Consider the following 8,708-nt stretch of genomic DNA (forward strand, 5'->3'; position numbering starts at 1 on the left):
ATAGTTCAGATGAGATTTGCATCATTGGCCGGAGTTAGGGGAGATCGATTTCTAGGAAGGGGTTTCATGGCTGCCGGACTTAAATGGGACTGGGGTCCTATACAGGCCAGCGGTTGTTGGGTTGGGGGGGGGGGTTTGGGTTAGATGGCGAGACGGTAGACATGGGATTAGCGTGTCGGGGGACAGTGGCGAGAAACCTGATGTGGTGGGCAGTAGGTAGCAGAACTGGGAGAAGATGAACAGCAGTCTGGAGGCAGAAGAAACATTAGGGAACGTTGCCAGTGGCTGATGTTCGCGTCAAAAAAGTTAAAAAAATAGGTGCCTGTAGTAATACGTATAGCTACTCACATTTAGAAAGTACTGTGTTTTTTGTGATTGTTGGCAAGGTCCCATTATAAATTCTTTAGAAAACATGGACAGAAGATCCTTGTCAATAAGCAATGAACTGTTATGTCTCATAGCTCATTTTGCCCTTAGACCACAGCATTTCAGGATGTAGGATGATGAAATTTCTATTATCATCCAGCTATTTCTATATCATTACAGAAACTTTGTTGTGTTGCGGTAGTCAGGTAATCATTTCCAGTAATCTGAAAGACTGGTGTATGATGTTTTGATGTCAGACTTTTTTGGTCGCACTTGTTTTTACTCTATGTTCGTTAGTTCAATCTTGGGCCTTTTCTGGGTTATAGTGTTTAGCTTCCTGAAGATTATCTTTATCATTACCTTATGTTATACTGTGAGGATTATACTGTCAGGATTTGGATTGTGGTGCCTAGACCAAACGAAGTCGCTTTGGGGGAATAATCATTGGGTGCAGTTCTCGTCGTGTTGGTCTGGTGAGGTTAGCGCTATTTTGTTCAAAATCCAAGTATTGCTTGTCATTTTTTGGAGGGGTTTGCTGTTGGAAATTGAAGGATGTTGTGTCAACGTTGCAAAGGTAATTTAGCTTTTTTGCCGAATGCCTTTTTTTTTATCTGTAACTGTGCGGCTGCTTCAGTGACGCCTGGATCAGCTGCCATTTCATCCGGGGTCTGTTCAAAAACAATGAGCCTGCCGATGTCCCGAAAGGTTTGGGGCGTGTTTGTTTTTTGTTTTTTTTGTTTACAACATTGGGGCGTGTTTTGTTGGCTGCTTCCGCCAGGCCTGCATGGCTGCACCTGTGCGTGCGTGCGTATAATAACTTGCACGCACCATGCAATTCCAGTTGCATGGACGGAAGCAGGATAGAGTGCTGTTGTCAAACATATGTCTCTTCCAATGGATACAGTTCTAGGGGTGGTCTCATCGAGATTAAAGTAGCCATAAACGATTGGCCCCGTTCGCTGGTCTGAAACTGGCTGAAAACACTGTTCCGACTGATTTGTTGTGAGAGAAAAATACTGTTCCGGCTGAAAAAAAGAAGCCGAACAAGCCATTTTTAAGACAAGCGAACGGGATTGTCTAATACAGGTAACATGTTCGTCAAAGAAACATGTCTAAGAGTGAACTCATCAAAATTAAAGTAGGCTTAACAATTGTCTTTGGCAGATAATATGGTCGTCGAAGAGACATGTCTTTCAGCACAGTGAGTGGGAATGATTGTTAATTCATCTTCCTTTTTTCAGGATATACTACGTGGGTCTAGGAGATTTCATTAGAGCAACCAAAAACATTGCTATTAGCGCGCTCGGCTTGGGACTAGGTCGGCTTGGTTTATTTCCTTGTTCTAACAAGCCGAACTAGCATAATTTTTACTTGTTAAACTAATGATCTAGCTACCAAATTTACTTGGCAAAAGCCAAAAACTTTATAGTACATCAGTCTTAAACTCTAGACACATACATTCGATAATTTTAAGCTTGGCGTTATGATGTATGCATGAGATTAAAGTCTAGAACTAGAACTGATTTGTACTGTAGTTTTTTTTTAACTAGAGCAATAGTCGAGCCGGCTCCTGATCTAAACGAGTCGAGCTGAGCTGAGTTTATAGTTTTAGTTTGTCTTTTTTAACAAGCAGAGAGGCAAGCCGAGGTTAAGGAATAACGAGCCATAGTGAACCGAGGTGGCTTGCTGTTGCTGGTACACCCAAAGATTATGCTCCATGACAGTATGATCCGAAGGGCCTATTCTATGTTAAGTCATATTGGGTACAGTGTGCTAAAGAGGAGCGGGGGAGCGTGCAGGGAGGTGCTTCTTCGAGTACATCAGCTGAGAGAGGTGTCTTATGGGGAAAAATTTGGAAAATTCAGTGTCCGAGTAGATTTAAACACTTTATCTGACGGCTTGCAAACAATTCTTTGGCCTTGAAATGTAACTTAAGGAGAAGGGGCATGGAGTTGGACACACGGTGTGGGCTGTGCCAGAGATTTGATGAAGATGGAGCTCACCTGTTTTTCAAATGCAAATGGATAAGAAGACTATGGAGAGAGATGGGGCTTGAAAAAATCAGAGTGGAGCAGAGCGTGTTGCCGGACGCTGCACAGTGTGTGGAGTATGTTATGGCGCTGCCTTCTGGACTGCGAGGCCAAGTAGCGATTCTCCTGAACAATTGGTGGTGGGAGAGAAACCGAGTGCGAGAGGGCATGAGGGGATCTGATAGGAAGTGGAGGAGAATGGAAGCGATGGAGGCAGCGACGTTAGAAACCCTAATCGCCATGGGAGAGGCGAGCGCAGAGCGGATGTTGGGCGGACTCGAGATGAGTTAGGGAGGAGACGAGTTGCGAATTCCATTAGTTTCCGCTTTGTAGCCCACGAATTTGATTCAAGCCACCGTTTCATGCTCAGGAAAGTTCGACTCGGTCTACTAAGGTGAATCTATGCTTGGGTGGAAGCGCTTCACTTTTGCTGGTGATGCCATCTTCATGCCTCCATCCACACGCCAAGTACCGGATGATGAGCTGGTCCCACATGCTAGCATCGGTGAGCGAACGAGCGCAGTGGCGACAGCGGTAGAGCGGAAGTGTCGCTGATGCTCAGCTAAGAAGGCGAGTCGGGTTCGACCAGGTCGACGGGCCAGTCTGACTCAGTGGCTTCGGGCGTCATTTTGGAAAACTTCTCTCTCCCAAGTCGTGGAATAGATTAAAATATTGGTTGCAGTGTCCAACAGCAAAAACATGCATTTGATAATGGTATTGGAACAATTATCGAGTTGGTGGTGTCTTGCGGCATATTACACCTTTGAACGGTGTCCCTAAGCAAAATTTGGCTTTTATTATTTGGATTTATAATTTCAAATGTTATGCACATTGCATCAACATAGAATAAATGGCATAAATAAAAGGAACTCACCAGTAAATTGCATATATTAGGCAATAGGACTGAGTTGTGCATATCTTTTGCACAAGTATACATGAACAAAGCCGAAACATATTTCCATAGTCAAGGAAGAAACTTTTAAGCTGTTGATGTATAGCTACTACTCGGAAAAGAGTAGAGTACTTTTAAAAACATACAGTCAAAAAATACCGACAAATCCTTCACAAAATTGAAAGCCTCTAGGTCCTTGTTCTTTGTTCCAAATTCTTATATTCCTCTTTTTTTTTTGCAGTGTGCCTTTTGTAAGCATATAGATGTTCTTTAAATTTATTGAACTTTTCAAAGATTTTTTTGCATAATGGGCAGGTGCTCTGCCTTTTCATTTAATAGAAAGCAATCGAACAGTACAGCTAAGTTACAGGGATGAAAAAAAGAAGTTGAGAAATCAACAATTGTAACTGCTCAATTGGGCACCGATCAGGGGTACTCCAGCTCCTTGTCACCCGCCTAAATTTGGGCCGCCCAACTGGGCCAAGCGAGACCGGAGGGGGCCCAGGCTACCTGCACCCTAGCCTACCACACCGCCAGGGATGCAACGCGCGTGACCAGGGTGAGGCAGCACCCACCGCGCCGACGATCCCCGCCCACCCAGAAGAGTCCAAAATAGAAGGGGACTAGAGGGAGTTTTGATAAGACTAGAGGGAGTTTTGGATAAGATTAGAATAAATAGAAATAGAGTTTGTTTAAAAAATGAGATCGGAAAGGATAGTCCAAATCTATAAGGACTTCTCTAATTTGCTTGGGATCCAAGTCCTCTAGGGACTATAAATATAAAGGATAATGTAACCTTTTCCATTTTAAGCAAAAATAGAGCCATCACTCTGTCCTATTCCTCTGTCCTTTCTTGCGCCTCTTCCTCCCTCTCCACACCCGCGCTCGCTCTGCCCTAGCCGCCGCCGCCGCTCCAGCAGCAGCCTCCGCCGCCACCGCCAGTGCCCACCAACAGCAGCCATAGCCCGACCCCCACCCTGAGCAGGGTTGTGACATATATACTTCAATCAGCCTGTTCGCTTGTTGATTTCAACCAGGGCTTATCAGCCAGCCAACAGTGCTTTCCTCTCACAACAAATCAGCATCAGCTGGCCTTATCAGCCCAGAAACCAACCAACGAACAGGCTGAATATTCAGTAAACTTATGGTTAGATAGTGCTAGTATATAGACGACATCAGTCTTAGCTTTGTTTTCATGGTTTACTGTATTCTAACAAGAATATCATATCAATTTCTGTGCTATGGATATCTCGTGGGAGGAGTAACGGTATTTTTAGAGGGGCTTGCAAAATTGCAAGTATATAGATGTGCAAGATTCAGTATATGGTAGCCTCCAAGATTTTCCAAAACATTAATAAAATATCTCTAGACAGCGCGGTGATGGGGGGTTGGGGGTTGGCTGGCTGTGCAACCGCCGGGGGGCCATGAGGGGGTGCGCATGAGTATACCTATCTATAGTAGATGTATTCAGGATTCAGCCCATCAGCCAACAAGGGAACTGGTCGGCGCTCGCTTTGTATTCGCGAACCGTGATCGCGACTTCGCTTCCCAGGCCCTTTGCGTCGCACGGCGTAGTGACGGCATGCTAGGGCGTGGGTATCAAGGCATGGCCGCGGGTCTACGGCCGTCCAGCACTCCAGCGAGCGACCGGCGTCGACGTTTCCTCTTCCCTGATCGTTGGCAGCAGCAGTAACGAAGGTAAGTGATTTCTGATTTGACTGCAGTTCAGATTTCCGAGTAGTTCAACTTCAGTCTATCAGTTACAGGGAGTAAGGGATTAGGGGGCTTAGGGATTTGATTTCTAATTCAATAAATTTTATGGACATATTAGATGTTGCCAAAGAAACATTTGTCTGGTGCTCAGAAAAGGAGAAAAATAAAACTAGAAGATCAATTGAAAGAATCGCAAAAGGGTGCTATTCATAAGTTTTTTTCATCTTCAAGGAATGCCGAAGTCAATTAAGATCAGGGGCAGGAACATGATCAATCAATAATTGCACAAGCTGATGGCAATGATGGTGGTACAGAGGAGCAAAATTTAGATGCACAAGTTTATGCCAATGAAGGTGCTACAGGGGAGAAAAATTTAGATGCGCAAGCTGATGCTAATGAGGACATTTTGGGAGGTGAAAATTTGCAGCCTTCAGATGATACAGAAAATGTAAATATTGATGAACAAAACATGGGAAAATCTTGACAATAGCAAAAGGGATATTGTCGGGTACCATAAAACGGGGTACCCCGAGCGTATACTAAAAGAATCACTTAAACCCCATCAATAACAGAGCCAAAGGGTAAGCCATTTGGTAAACCCCGGCCTCGTCTGAGCCCGCCAGCTCTCCGCCTCGCTCCTGGCCTTGCACGGGAGGTCTCGACGGCCTGCCAAACCTCCGCCTCGCGCGAGGCCTCGCACAGAGGGCCTCGACGAGGAACCGATTCTCCATCCCGCCCGAGGCTCCGCGCGTAAAGCCTCGGACGAGATGACGGTTCTCCGTCTCGCTCGAAGCCGGCTCGGCAACAACCCGTCGCTTCCGCCTCGACCAGTCTCTCCGACAGCGCGTCGCGTCCCATTAATGCGTCAACCACTCCTGCAATCTCAGCCGGACGACGGCTCGACACTGCAGAATGGCCGACGGGACGGGAAGTCACATCAACGCCATACTGACCAGGACCGGACGCGGCTAGGGTTATCGGCCACTGTGTTCCGGTGCTGTGCCACGATCAGCGCCTGCACTACACTGTGCCACGTAACCCCCGCCCCGGAGACAACGCGGCATGGGGAGTCTAGTCCGGGTCACCATAGCCTCGGAATCAGCGTACGAGATCAACTGTTCCCTCCAAGCCTCGGCAATCTACATTAGGGTCTCGGCAATCTCGGGATTCACGTCTGCCGAGACCCCCACGATGGTTCGGCCTCGGCACCGACTGAGCCTCGGCTTCTCGCGCAGTCAATGCACAGTGACCAGCACGCCGACCGCCACGCCCGCTTCAAGATAACACTGGAGCTCCCACGACGCACAGGATCGGATGTGACCGGTGCGTCGCCCCAGTACTTCAAGGACGAGACCACTCCGTCGCCCACGCCGCCACAGTAACTGGCTACAGGGCTCAGACATGCCGCCTTCGTCCGCACGACGCCGTGTAGCTAGCGCATGTATCACCCTTGTCTCCCCTTCAACTATAAAAGGAAGGGACCAGGGCCGTTTCTAGGATGGAAAAAAAGAGGACACGAACGATTAGGCCTATGCCCACGCAACGAACTCACGCATGAACACACAGACGAACGCTCGAGCTTCCCTGCTGTCTGAGATCAACATCTCAAGCAATCCATGCCACTCTACGTAGAGACCTGGGACTAGTAACCTCTCTCGCCCTGCTTGTAACCCCCTACTACAAGCACTTCGGTGCAAGGAATACAAGATCGACCTCCCAAACTGGACGTAGGGTGTTCATTACCCAAACCAATATAAACCTTATGTCTCTTTGCATCACCATCCGGGACTGGGAACACGTAGTACAAATTTACTAGTTGGTTGAGGGCCGGCCGATCCGAAACACCGACAGATATCTTAATTGAGAAAGGGCCTACGAGAGATGGATTTATAATTTCCTAGTGATCCAAGCAATAGGCGTTTTCATATGCTTATTACTCCAGAAAGTTAACTAATGGTGAGGCTGTTGACAGGAAGTGGCTGGTTTACTCTAAACATGTTGACAAGGTCTATTGTTTTTGCTGCAATTTGTTCAAATCAAATCAGAACAAGTCTTTGTTAGCATTTGAAGGAGTGAGGGATTGGAAGCAAATGAGTAAGAAACTCAAACAACATGAGAACAGTGTGGAACATTTGACAAACATGAATACATGGAATGATCTTCGGATTTGATTAAGCAAAAATCAAACAATTGGTGATAAAATGCAGTGGGAAATTGCAAAAGAGAAGGAGCGTTGGAGACAAGTTCTGGTAAGAATAGTTTCTGCTGTGAAGTTTCTTGCTAAACAAAATCTAGCCTTTCGAGGATCAAATGCAAAACTTTATCAATCAAATAATGGTAATTTTCTAGCCACAGTAGAAATGATTGCTGAATTTGATCCTGTGATGCAAGAACATATCAGGTGCATTCATAATAATGAAATCTATCATCATTATCTTGGCCCCACTATTCAGAATTAGTTAATTGGTATTCTTGCTGATGCTGTGAAAAAACATATCTTAAAGATCATAAAAGATGACAAGTACTTCTCTGTTATCTTGGATTATACTCCAGATGTGAGCCATGAAGAACAAATGTCACTAATTGTGCGTTGTGTTAATATGTCAAGTGCCATTCCAAGAGTAGAGGAATTTTTCCTGGAGTTCTTAAAGGTTGATGACACATCAGGATTAGGGCTTTTTAATGTATTGTTGGACGCATTGCAATCTCTTGATTTGAACATTGATGATGTGAGAGGTCAAGGGTATGACAATGGTTCCAATATGAAGGGAAAACATCAAGGTGTGCAGACCCGTGTGCTTGAAATTAATCCAAGAGCATTATATATGCCATGTGCATGTCATAGTCTGAACCTTACTCTTTGTGATATGGTAAAATCTTGCAGAAAACCTATTTCAATTTTGATGTCATACAACAGATATATGCATTGTTTTCACGTTCTACTAAAAGGTGGAAAATTTTGACTGATAATGTTGAGAGGTTTACTATCAAACTCTAGTCAGATACTCGTTGGGAGAGTCGAATAAAGAGTGTGCAACCTATCAGGTATCAAGCCCCTCAAATAAGATCAGCTTTGTAGGAGGTGGAAAGAACTTCCGATGACCCAAAAGCAGTGAGTGATGCTCTATCATTGATAACTGCACTTGAGAAAGAAGCATTTTGATGAACAAAATGATGAAACTGAAGAATTACAACTTACAGTATAGAATCCTTCAAATATGAGTACTTCATAGTAATTGTTGATGCTGCAATTGCTTCATTGACTAGTTGATTTGATTAGCTAAAGGAATTTGAAGAAATATTTGGTTTCTTATTCAACTCAGAAAATCTAAAGTCCTTGGATGACAGTGATCTAAGAAAGTGTTGCACTACTTTTGTAAAAAAAATCTCATGACAACAAGTCTTATGTTGAGTTAGATGATTTGTTCTCTGAATTGAAAGTGTTGCAAGTAACTTTGCTAGATAATTTGATGTCAGCATCTGAGATTCTTCACTTTGTTAAAGCTGCAGATTGCTATCCGAATGTGTCTGTTGCATATCAGATTCTCTTAACTATTCCTGTGATAGTAGCATCAGCCGAAAGAAGCTTTTCCAAATTGAAGCTATTGAAAAATGGTTTGAGGTCAACTATGCTACAGGAAAGATTGAATGGCTTGGCTTTGTGCAGCATTGAGAAGGATATTTTGGATAAAATTGATCTCGATATT

This window comes from Miscanthus floridulus, chromosome 8 (genome assembly GCF_019320115.1).
Source record: "Miscanthus floridulus cultivar M001 chromosome 8, ASM1932011v1, whole genome shotgun sequence".
In the NCBI taxonomy this organism is placed as follows: domain Eukaryota; kingdom Viridiplantae; phylum Streptophyta; class Magnoliopsida; order Poales; family Poaceae; genus Miscanthus; species Miscanthus floridulus.